The 12,318-nt window shown below is 50.1% G+C and overlaps 1 protein-coding gene across 6 annotated transcripts in view; it reads left to right on the top strand.

The window, feature by feature from the left end:
• The window catches only part of SGMS1 (sphingomyelin synthase 1), a 90,228-nt gene that overhangs the window by 52,682 nt on the left and 25,228 nt on the right, over positions 1 to 12,318 (top strand). For 5 of the 6 annotated variants that reach the window (XM_069018851.1, XM_069018850.1, XM_069018852.1 and 2 more), the window contains one exon: positions 3,332 to 3,570. The gene's annotated coding sequence lies outside the window, so the exon portion shown is untranslated. Of the gene's footprint in view, positions 1 to 3,331; positions 3,571 to 4,937; positions 5,016 to 12,318 lie in introns of those variants that run through there. The other variant, XM_069018854.1, reaches the window with a different exon arrangement.

Raw genomic sequence — 12,318 nt, 5'->3', positions numbered from 1 at the left:
GCTTTATAATGCTCCTGTAGCACATTTTTTCTGATGTATCAGTGACCAGGACAGGTTACTTGAACGGACAGACCAAAAAAAATGCTTTGAAGGTCTTTTGGGATACGTGGGATGGATGTATAGATCTATATTGCTCGTGTGAAGCCATATGAACACAGCAGACAGTCCCAGTGCTGTGCTGGCCCTGCTGAGGGACCTCAGGGCTGTGTCCAGTTCTGGGCCCTCCCGGCCAGAGAGCTCTGGAGGGGCTGGAGCGTGTCCAGGGCAGGGAACGGAGCTGGGAAGGGGCTGGAGCCCCAGGAGCGGCTGAGGGAGCTGGGAAAGGGGCTGAGCCTGGAGCAAAGGAGGCTCAGGGGGGACCTTGTGGCTCTGCACAAGTCCCTGACAGGAGGGGGCAGCCGGGGGGGGGTCGGGCTCTGCTCCCAGGGAACAGGGACAGGACAAGGGGAAACGGCCTCAGGCTGGGCCAGGGGAGGCTCAGCTTGGACAGCAGCAGGAATTTCTGCATGGAAAGGGTGCTGAGGCCTTGGCAGGGGCTGCCCAGGGAGCTTTGGAGTGCCCATGCCTGGAGGTGTCCAAGGAAGGGCTGGAGGTGGCACTCAGTGCTCTGGGCTGGGGACAAGGTGGGCATTGGGCAGAGGTTGGACTCGATGGGCTGGGAGGGCTTTTCCAGCCTCAGGGATCCTGGGATTCTGAGCAGCTTTTTCTTACTTGCACTAGAGTTTAGTTCCCACCTTCAGTGCTGGATTTCATCTGCCAATACATAATTCTTTTCTGAAAGAGGGGAAAAAGGGGGCTCAACGTAATCTGACTGGTTTTTATATTTAGGCATATTTAAGCTGGATTCAAGGCAAGGAAAGCCTTTCCCCAGGCCTTTGGAAGGACATTCCAAATGCACATGGTGCTTGAATGATCAAGACACATCAGCACTGGAGCTTGGTGGCAGCTCTTTCTCCTCAGTGCCACCAAGCAAGCTCAAATCTAGTTTTTGTGTCACACTGCTCATGTTCTGGTGGGGAAAAAAGCAACATCTCTGTGGCAATCTCTGTTCTTCAGGTGTTTTTTGGGGTCCTTGTCACTCTTCCTGTTGAAGTAGGATGGAGGTGAAACAGCAACAGGCACTGAACTGTGAGCAGTACTCCCAGATATTCAGTCCTATAGAAAGAAAATTATGTCATCAGCTCAGGCTGTCCTCTCTCGCAGCCCTTAGGCTAAATATGTCCTGGCTGGATTGTGTAGGAGAAAAAAAAAAAGCCCTCCTTTGCACGTCCTGTGGAAGAGTTCATTGTGTTTCTTTTTATTTGTGTGGGGCTTTAGAGGGTGTTACGTTGTATCTGTCTGGACATATGAAGTATTTAAATGCACCACGGTTGGAAAGGTGTTTCCAAAGCTCCCTTTTAATTACCTGTAATACTCGTCAAACTGTCTTCTCTTCTCCCTCCTGGCCCCACCTGACTCGTGGGAGAACAGAGCTGGCTTTGTTATGTGCTTTGAGGTCACTGAACTCACACGGGCCTGGATCATGGGGGAAAAATATTGCCAAGATCTGCTGGAGTAACACAAGAGCATTTCTGTCAGCTATGAACCCATTTGTTGTCAGGAGGGAGTTACTGAGTTGGTCTCTGGCCTCACCAGGTGACTTCTGCTGCCCTGAGAGGTGTGTGAGGGCCCGAAGTAGACACGAGTGTTGTCAGCATAACACGGAGTCCTTGGCCTGTGCCGTGTCTTCTAATTAAGCTGTAGGTTCCTTATATATAGTCTCAGTGGGAGGGATTTACAGGGTTGGTACCGATTGAATAATGTCTCAGAAATCTTTAGGTACTGAGCAGTTACCAGTTTCACTCCAGAAGCTCCCCTGGAAAGCAGGGCCAGCTTGGGCAGATGATATCTGTTGAGTATTACAGAGCCCAGTTACTCAAAGACTGCTGGAAAAAAAAAAAAGGGAGCTCTCTGGTGGCTCATCCACACTTCCCGTCACTCCTCAGATTTTAAATAAAATGGGCTGAGTTGAATTTGACCATGGGCCATTTTTAGGTGTCTAAACTTTGTGGAGGAGCTGATGGTGAGCACATTGTTCCACTGGATACTTGGCTGTTTCCATGTGTTAGGAACAAGCACTGCTGGGCCATGTCCAGGGGCATGGATCTATTAAAAAACCCCAAAGCAGCTACTCCTTTAAAATACTCGTTTTCTGTATGACAGGATGAGTGTGGAAGGATTTCTGTGTGCAGCTTCTGAAAATACTTTTTTCCACCCTGTGCTTCTTCGATGTGGCTCTGCAGATTCCTCGGTATTCCTGGCAACAGGCTCCCTCTCTCGGGATGGAGCTCAGAAAACCTGATGCTGCTATTTGTTAATGCCGCTGCCTAGTTTTTAATTTCCACATTATTTCATCTGTGGAGTGGAAGCAGGCTTGCTTCCTACGCCTCTGACTTCACTCCTGGACAGTGTTTCTGTTGGATCCAGCAGCCAGCAGACTCGGGAGAGTCCGTGCTCTGCTGGAAAACACTGCCAGCGCTGCTCATCCCATCAGTCTTCCCAACATGTGACTCAGCCTGCTTTGTGTTGTGGTTTTGTACTGAATTACAGCAGCTCCCTGCTGTCCCAAGGCAGCGGCCAGCAGACATCCTCTGCTCCCTCTCACCTGGGATGCTTTCACCACCAGCCTTTCCCGCTGGATCTGTGTGCCCGGAGCTCCTGTGTGCTTCCAGTCCTTGCTGTGACTTTCGGGAGAGAGGCTGGATGCCAGCCCTCGGGGACGGGTGATGCTACCCGGCCAGGGACTCTGCTGCTGGTGGCAGCAGTGGGATGGAGCCAAAAAATTCATGGAAAGCTTGGGGAATTGGTTGTTTTGCTTTGTGTTAGTGTGGTGGAACACGACTTTTCGATAGAGGTTTTTTTTCTTTTTAGGGTAGGACTTAACATCTGGTACTCGTGTATATTGGAAAAATTAATCTTCCCTCCCTGCAGTGACTTTTTCAGCTTTCAAAAGTGACACTTAAATGAAAGCGTTACATGCGTACAGTAGGAATGAACAGACTGAACTTCGGTGATAAACCCCCTTCCCCGTGGTTTAGGCGCTGTTTGCCGGCAAAACTGCCCTGCCAGGAGCTGTTGCACCACCCGCCGCCGGGCTGGCACTCCCGGCCTCCTCCTCCTCCTCCTCCTCCTCCTCCTCCTCCTCCTCCCGCTGTTCCTCCTGCCGCGGGCGCTCCGTCCCCTCCTCTGCCGGTGCTGACGCACGGGCGCGCCCGGGGAAGGAGCGGCGGGAGCGCGGTCGCTCCATCCCCTCTGGATCTCTCTGCTCACCTCTCCCGATTTCCCTCCGCAGGCGCTTCCCGCGGGGCTGGCGAGCGGCTGGGAAAGGAGCACTGACGAAGCCCAGCCCGGGGGAAGTTGAAAGGCAACTTTGAAGGCGAAGGAAGTCGGGGCTGGCGAAGGAGACGCGGGGCCGGGAGTGGCTGCGCCGCCGCCGTGTCCCCATCCTGCTGCCGGGAGCGGCGCGTCTGCCTGCAGCTGGAAGGGGAAAAGCCGTGTTACCTGCTGCTGTCTGCCGCCTGATTTCCAGGAGTGAGTAGCTCTCCTCTCCGGATGGTCCCGTTTGAGAGTAAAGGCGGGCTTGACTGCTGCTGGTGGGCCGGGGGCTGCGTTTGGGAAGCGACAGAGGGACTTGGATACAGTCAGATCTACAGCACAGCTCTGGGGAGTTGGTTGTCTTTTTGCTCGGGTGACTCTTTTTAAAGTGGCGCTTAAGCCTGTGCTTACTTTCTTGTTTGCTGCTTTTGGTTTTAATATTAGTTTTTAGTTTAGCTTGGGGTCTTTTTTCCTAGAAGCCAGCCAGGCTGCCAGCACGTGGGACAGCAGTGAGGTGCCCGTGAGTCCCCCTGGCTTGTCCCCCAGATTGTGTCAGGGGTGTGTTTCCATCAGGCAGCTTCATCTCCTGCTGGGGCACGGAATCTCCCTGTGGTTTCTGGGTTTGGAGGTTTGTTTGCAATACACCTGCGGGAGATAACCAGAATTACACAGCGTGGCAACGGCGTTGCCTGCACAGACTGAAAGCCAGGGACAATCTGCTGTCCCTTCTGCCACCTCGGGCAGCTCTCCCCACGCCTGACCTCCCCCTTGAGTGCTGCCAGGTATCCCCAGGGCGGTTGCAGTGTTTATATGAAGCAGCAAGAGCAAGAAGGTGTTTCAGACTTTCTGTCAGGCTGCAGAGAGCTGTGCCTGGGCAGTGCCGTGTGCCCGTGCGTGCTCCGTGTGTGTCACGGTGTCACCGCTGCCCCACAGCCTGAGTGCTGCGGCTGTACAGCAGGGTGGCCCTGGGTGTGGAGCAGAGCCCGTGAGTCACAGGGAGAGCACAGAAATCCTCTCGGAGAGCTGCAGGCGCTGCAGCAGGGGAACAGAACTTTATCCGTGAGCTGCGCCCTGGATCCGCTGTGGAGTCTTTCCAGGGGCTGTGATCCTATTTGTGCGTTTTGGGCATAGCCGCCTTTTCTTCTCATCCTAAACCTCTTTGGAACTCAATACTTTAATCTGGAAGCTTTCTAATAGATTTAGAGCGATGAGTCAAGGGTTTTTTTTACTTCTGGGGAAGAAACTAAACCAAACCGCCTGCAGTAGTTCATCTGTGTGTATTTTTTATACATATATTTGTGTATGTGCGCACACAAGTGTACACACACAGAACAGCTACTCCAGGCATTGGTTTTTGGGCTGTGTGTGTACAGACAGGCATGTGTGTCTATATAAAAAATGTTTTTTTAAAGCAGGATAGTGTGAGCAAGCTTAGAGGAGCATGAATTTCTTCCTGCTCTGTCAAGTAATACCCTGCCTCCTTCATTTGCCAGTTGATTTGGTTATGAAGACAAAGGCAGGAAAACAGACCATAACAAAACCACTCTTATCTAAGCTAATCTGCTTCCAGCACTGTCAGGTAAATCGTTAACCCACGGGCCCAGTGCTTGTAAAAGCTGCTGAAGAGGTTTCCTGCCCCTGAAACTCCTGTTTTCCAGAAGGTAGGAAGTGAAATTACTTGCAGATCTTGGTTTCACGTGTGGGTGTTTGCTGCTGCCGTGGTTTCTGTGCCTGTGAACAAAGTGCTGTAGTCCAGTGGATTAATGAGGGGAGAGGGCCTGCTCCTTGCAGTCTTTTTCCTAAGAGAGCAGCTCCAGCTAAGGCAGAGGGGAAACACAGCATTTACTTACCTGTAAACACTGTCATTCATTAATGAAATGTAAATTCACATGGGCTTATGGCTGATGGTGTGTTTTGCTCAGCAGCTTCATTTCCTGGCATCCTGTGATTCAAATCCGTTTGAGCTGGGAAGGTTTGCTGTGGCTCTTGCTGCACTTAATTCCACACCAGACTTCTGTTTCAGATGACTTTTGTTTCTGTAGGCATGTAAGAGATGGGTTTCTCTGAGGCATTTAATACGTAGAATCTGTGCAGTCCTGTCTGCATTTGCTTTACGTTTTGATCAATTGCGTTGGCAACGAGTCTGTTTTGTGCGAGTAACCTAAAGCATGGCAAATCTGTAGCACATGGACAACAGCAGGAGGAGCTTCATTTGTGACGTTTGCAGCTGTTGCCTGAACAAAAGAAAACGGGCTCAAGAAGGGCTTAAGCTATCCTAGTTGCCCATGTCCAAGAGCATGACTCAGAACTTCCAGCTAAACTCCTCTAAGCTCCCTGAGTGTTGGAGTTGTGCCTTTCTCCCCTAAGCTGGGTCCGTTTTAGGTGCCAAGCTCTCAGCCTGGCTGTCTTCTGCCAAAGGTCTGCCTGGTCCTACAAGGGGATTTTCAGGCATCTCCGGGGAGGAAACGGGTCCAAACAATTCCTTGGAGGGCACAGCTCAGAAACCTGGAGCTCCCTTTCAGTGAGAGCCCGTGCCCAAAGTGCTGTGTGCCGTTCGGCACGGCTCAGCGCCCTGCACAGCCTGTGCTCTGCCTGCCCGGCTTTCCAGCCGCCTCTGAGAGCTCCAAACTGCTCCTGCTGCTCAGGAAAGTGCCCTTTCTGCTTGGTTAACTTTACAGCCTGGCTGCACATTAGCTTTTTAAAGCTGAGCTTTTTAAAGCTGCTCTCCATGTGAGGAGAGAATTCAGGGGTTGCTGTGTGTCTGGGTTACACCTGAGACTGAGTGTCTGAGGGAGGAGATATCCAGACCTGGAGGAGAAGGTGACTCCAGCCCTTTTCCCAGGAGGTGTGAGCTTGTGGAAGGAGGTCTCTGTACTGGGGACACCCCAGCAGGTGCTCCCAAGTACTGTATCAGGTGGTGGCACTGGATTACAGAGGGCAGGGCGGTCCCTCCTCCCTGTCCTGGGCAGCCCAGCACAGGAGCAGATCCACACTCTGGATCCTCACTTAAGCCTCTCTCCTTTGAGTTTTTAGGGACAAGAGGTGCTGACTGGGATCTCAGCCAGTTTAGGTGAGCCATGGTCCCTTGGGCAACCGGGTTGCCACACTGTGTGCAGTCAGAGCTGTTGAGGCCACAAGGGACAAGAAGAAGGAACACACCTTGGGAGTGTCTCTGCTGCCCCTTGTGCACTCGCCTCTGGCCTGAGGATGGTTTTTTGCCTGGAAAACTGCCCTGATGGAGCACTCTGTTGTCTCCAGCTGCTTTCTGCAGCTGTCTGCATGGCAAAGGAGGTGGGGGAAATGACTCTGGTTAAAAATAGAAAGGCGGCTTAGGAAATGTGAGGTATGGTTTCAACATCCAGCCGGGATGCTCTCACAACTCGCTGCTGCCACCGAAAGGGGAAGGACTTGCTTGTGCTTGTGTGCCTGCAGAAAACCAGGAAAAGACAAACCGTGGAATCACCCAGGCACAGGAGAGGAGGAGGAGGATGCCTCTGAGAAAAGCTTGTTGAGCTCTGCTGGCACAGGTGACACGAGTCCAGGTGTGCAGGGACTGGAATTCAGGAATGCTCCCTTTGGAAAGGTTGGGTTTAAACTTCCAGCTGCAGCTGAGCTCATCGGGGTTAGTCTGCCCAAATTAAGGACAAAGATGTAAGGAGATTTACTCTGCTGTTTGAATTGTTCTTAGTCTGCTGTTTTATGGGGAGAGTTCTGCTTGGAAAAAAAAAACCAAAACCAAAAAGTTCTGGGGGCGTGATTTCCCTGAATGTGAATGTGTAATATGACACTCTCAGAAGAGACTTTATTTTGTAATAAATGTGTGAAGTGTCAGGAGAAAGAGTCAACAGACAAGCCAAGGGTAAATAACTTGTGCTTTGGAAACCGTGGTCTTTTGGAGTGTTGCTTTTAGGAAGTGGGTTGATTTTGTCACCAACCTTCAGTGTTTCTCACTGTTCCTTCTGATTATCACTGATCCTTTTGATATATTTTCTGTTGCCTTTTCTAAATCAACTGAATTTCTAAAATCCACTTAGGAAAAGCATTATTTTCTTTGCTGAAAAGTTTGTTTCCTGCTGCTTTTTTTGTCTTTGGTTTTTGGGGTTTGAGTTTATTTTTACTTGCTTTCTTTAATGTTTTTTAACTCTTTATCAGCCTTGAGAACAGTTTGAGTTCTCCTGCTGCTCCCCAGTACAGCTCCTGTTGTTGTAGCACTCCCAGCCACACACTGATAAACAGTGACCCATCCTGTTCAGCGTTCAGAAATATCCAGGGGCATTTCAGATATCCTGGAAATCCATCCTAGATGGATGCTAAAACCCAGGATGCGTCCTGTACCAAGCATTCCCTGCACAGGGTGTGGTGAAGGGACTACAGCAGTTATTCATCATAGCTAAAGAATGTTTATCTAATATTTAGTGCAGAAAACGTGTCACATAACACATTTCCTGGCCAAATGATGGGAAGACAAACAGCATTTATTCTTTTCAAGGAGCTGTGGATACAAGGTGGAATTCAGTATCAAGTCAGAGTTTACCTTTACCTGGAATTATTCTACCTTTTAAAAGTGAATTTAAGAATTGAAGTTACACTTCAACCATTGAAAAAGAATCCTGAAGACAAGCAGGTATTTTTACTCAGTTATGTTTCAAACACTTCAGCATGATTTCTCATGAATTACTGGGGTGCTTTTCATAACCAGGAGTAAAAATTCATTGGTCTCAGTGATAGATATAGCACTGTTTCTTGTAAATTTAAAAGATCAGCAGTCAAGCAGATTTTTCACCACTAAGAATATGGATGTTGTAATACTTGATTTATTTTTTTAAACAATGAAGCTGAACACATTTAACTCCAATTTATTTGTGTTGGAGAAGCTGATGCTTTGGGATTGTTGGGTATTAAGCATCAAGGAGATGCTTAATGAGAAGGATTTATTTGGAAGACCACCAGCTAATGAGTTCTGGTACAACTTTGATTTCAGTTTTTTCATCTTCCCAGCTCTATGGGGTTTTTTCCATATTATTTCTAACTCCTTTGGTGTTTTGAAATTTTATCTTTTGATCTCAGCCACCTGCTTTGCTCTGGGGACATTGGTTTGTCTGTTCTAAACTGGTCACACCCCACCTAAATCCTGGCATTGTTCAGCTCTCTCAGTGTGTTTGGATGTTGTACTTAGGTTAAAGCAACAAAGAACAGCCCCAGGCACCAGCACAGGCTGGGAGGTCCCTGCTGGAGCAGCTCTGAGGGGAAGGGTCTGGGGGACACCGAGCTGTCCCTGAGCCAGCAGAGTGTCCTGGGGGTCCTGGGGGACACCGAGCTGTCCCTGAGCCAGCAGAGTGTCCTGGGGCCAAGGAGGCCAATGGGATCCTGGGGGCAGCAGGACAGAAGAGCATTCCCAGCAGGGCAGGGAGGGATCCTGCCCCTCTGGGCAGCCCTGGAGGCACCTCTGCAGTGCTGTGTCCAGCCCTGGCTCCTCAGCACAGCAGGCCCAGGGAGCTCCTGGAGCGGGGCCGGCGGAGGCTGCGCAGCTGAGGAAGGGCCTGGAGCATCTCCGTGCCCAGCACAGGCTGAGGGAGCCGGGGCTGCTCAGCCTCGAGAGGAGCCCCAGCTGAGAGGGGCCCTCAGGCCTGGGTGTCCCTGGCTGCAGGGAGGGCTCCGAGCAGGGCCCAGGCTCTGCTCCGGGGCCCAGCAATGGCACCAGAGCACCGGGCAGGGCCTGAGCCCAGCAATTGCCCTGCCCAGGAGGCAGAACTGCTGCCCTGGGCAGTGCCCAGCCCTGAGCAGATTGGCCACAGAGGCTCTGGGCTCTCCTCCCTGGGGCTGTTGCAGAGCTGTGTGCACACAGTGCTGTGCCTGTGCTCCGGGATGGCCCTGCTGGAGCAGGGAGGTGCCACCAGGTGCCCTCTGTGCTCCCTTCCATCCTGCCCCAACCTGGGATTCTGTGATCTGACCTGGGCAAACCTTGAGAAACTTTAGTTTGTGTTGATATAGTTGCAGAGAGAGAGTGGACAGATTTTTCAGGTGGTGAGGGGATCTCTAGTCCTGGTGAAGTTACGGAAAATGATATTGCAAAAGCTGAATGAGAAATGAAAGCAACTTTCTGCTGTGTTTGCCTTCACGGATCTCCTTGCTGCTTGAGGAAACAGAAATGGTGCAGCTGTTTGCTGGGAACAGGGTTTTAGAGTGAAGAAGAGGAGGTGAGAGTGAACTCTGATAGCCCAGAATAGTTTGGCCTGGTTTGATTTCTGAGCTACTAAATTTACATCACAACCCTCTCCCAAACCATGTGTATTTTAAATGATAACAGTACAAATGTGCAGCAAAGGGACTATTTGCAAACATTTTTCCCTGTGTGTGATGGTGTGGCTTTTACCAGATATGAAGGGAGAGGTGGGAAAAGAATTGATCTGGTAATTCGGGGTTACTTAAGCTAAGAGCACCAGGTTACTGGTTTGGATTTATGTGGGAGAAAAGTGACCCAGGCTCAGACTTTTGTTAATGTTTAATGTTGTGTAACGTTCTGCCCAGGCATAATTGAGCCATCAGCACAGGAGTGATCCCGTTGGAGGAGTTTATTCTGAGTGATTACAGAGCCAGCATGCTGTGGCTTTCATTTCACTGCAGTCTGAGCTCATTGATGAACAGGGTCATCATTTATTTACAGTTCTTGGGATCATTTCACACTGATTCTCCTTCTTTTGGGCAGGGAGGAGGATGAGCAGGCACCACAAAGTTATTGAAAATACTCTGTCCTCCCTTTCTGGTGGTGATTTGGCACTTCCCTGGTTTTAGAGCCTCTCTGCTTTCTCCTAATGCTGGTGACTTTTCATCTGGATTGTGCCACTGGGCTGGGAAGGATCTGACATGTGGGGCTGGGAGGGGCCTCAGGGAGCAAAGCAGAGAGGGAAGAGCAGACTCTACCGAGATGGAAAGAAGAATCAGGAAGAAAAAAACCAAAGAGCACAAACACTCCTGCTGGTTCTTGTCTAGGTCTCAGCTTCAGGTGAATGCTCCTGATTTTTCTTCCCGGTTTCTTTGTTTCTTCCTGATTTTGTGAGATTCCTGCAAAATACAGTTTGTCTCCATGCTCTGCTGATGAGTCACGGGGCTGCATCAGTAAATCCAGTTTTATGCTGAGCTTTGAAGCAGGGAGGGAGTCCTGTCTAAAAAGTACCTTTGAAAACTGGTGAGCAGAAGCTGCAAAGAGAAGCTGTGGCTGCTCCATCTGTCCAAGGCCAGGTTGGAGCACCCTGGGACAGTGGAAGGTATCCTTGCCCATGGCAGGGGGTAGGAATGGTTGGGCTTTAAGGTCCCTCCCAACCCAAACCATTCTGGGAGTATGTGAAGTGATTTTATATTCAGAAATAACTTTGGGCATGAAGATGATGTCCAGTTCTGTTGAACCTCTGGCTAATCAGAGGAGGAGGCAGCCACAAGTTGTGTTAGGGCAGGCATGTCTATCTCTGGGTCTTCAGTGGGAACGTGTTGAGCTTTGTAGTCCTGTGAGGTAGGAAAGAGCAGTGTGAGGTCCCTGGAAGACCTGAGCACCACTGGCTTGGAGCTTTGTATGTCCTGTCCTAGAGAATTCACTTACACAGCTGAGCACAGGCTTCATCCTGAGCTCATCCATCTGGCTGCAAAGTCACCTCAAGTCTACGTTGTAAATACAGAGTAGTAAAAAGGTAGGCCAGCAATACTTTGGGCCTACTCTTCAAGGTGGAGGGTGGTTTTCAACTAGATACAGAGTTGTCATGACTGAACTTGGAGGTTGTTGTCTGCCACCAGTTGTCTGAAAGCTGCTGTGCCTTTCGAAGCAAATTGTACCAACGCAGAAGAGGCAAGATGTTGTGCATTGTAAACAGCAGTGTTATTTGTCAGTCAGCTGCCTGAAATAAAAAATCTCAAGACAAAGGAGATGGCAGTGACTGGGGGCAAGTTTTCCATAAGTAGCTATTACTCTTCCCTAGAGAAATTTGCCAAAGCAATACTTGTAACTGCTAACACTTGAAATTGTGAAGACATTGTGTTTGCGTGGCAAAGCTCGGGAAAACAGGTAACAGCAGTGAGTTTCAGCAGTGCACTTCAGAACTGCTGTCGTGGCCCCAGGCAGGGAAATCAGACAGAAAGGAGCATTTTGGTCTGAATTTCCAGTGAGTGTCCCCATGGACTACCCAGAGAAGCTGTGGCTGCCCCTGGATCCCTGGCAGTGTCCAAAGCCAGGTTGGACACTGGGGCTTAGAGCAGCCTGGGACAGTGGAAGGTGTCCCTGCCCGTGGCAGGGGTGGAACTGGAGGTAAGATCCCTTCCAGAACATTCTGGGATTCTGTGCATGCCATTCCTTTCCAAGTGCTGTGTTTGGTGGAGACCCACACCAAAATCATCTGATGTTTGTCTCGAGGCTTGGTTCTGCCTTTCACCCATCTGGCCTGACTAAATAATACATGAACTAAAGTGGTTTCTGCTACTTTTAGGCAGTGTAGCTCACAAAGGCAAATATAAATGCAACACTTCTTAATATCAGACTCCCTTGCCTGCTGACTGACCCCAAATTCTGTGCCCTCTGTTAGGGGACACAAGTCCCTTTGTCCTCAATGATTTATGCAGCATCTACAGTAGCAGGGCCTGTTGCTTTCGGATGTGTGTGCATTCATATTTTATGTCTCTGCCTGCCCTTCATGTTTTATTTAATGGAGAGTGTAAGGAAATTGGTTACTTGGCAAAACCTGGCTTTTAGTGGGCTAAGGAGCTCCAGGTTTCCTGATTTTTGGGCTGGTGATGTGTCCGCTCCATACCCCAGGGGCTGTTCCACTGCTTCTCAAGAGCTTTCTGAATATTGTTCCTTCCTCCTTGCTCCTCCAGAAAGGGAGGAGAGCCTGCATCCCTGCTGCTGGCAACCTGTCTCCTGCAGATGATGTTTGGGGAGGGCAAGAAATCCCAAAACCACATAGGAACATGGTCTCCTTG

This window comes from Aphelocoma coerulescens, chromosome 6, assembly GCF_041296385.1.
Source record: "Aphelocoma coerulescens isolate FSJ_1873_10779 chromosome 6, UR_Acoe_1.0, whole genome shotgun sequence".
Lineage (NCBI taxonomy): Eukaryota > Metazoa > Chordata > Aves > Passeriformes > Corvidae > Aphelocoma > Aphelocoma coerulescens.
The sequence above is the reverse complement of the archived record's forward strand: the minus strand, read 5'-3'. Positions and strand labels throughout refer to the sequence as shown.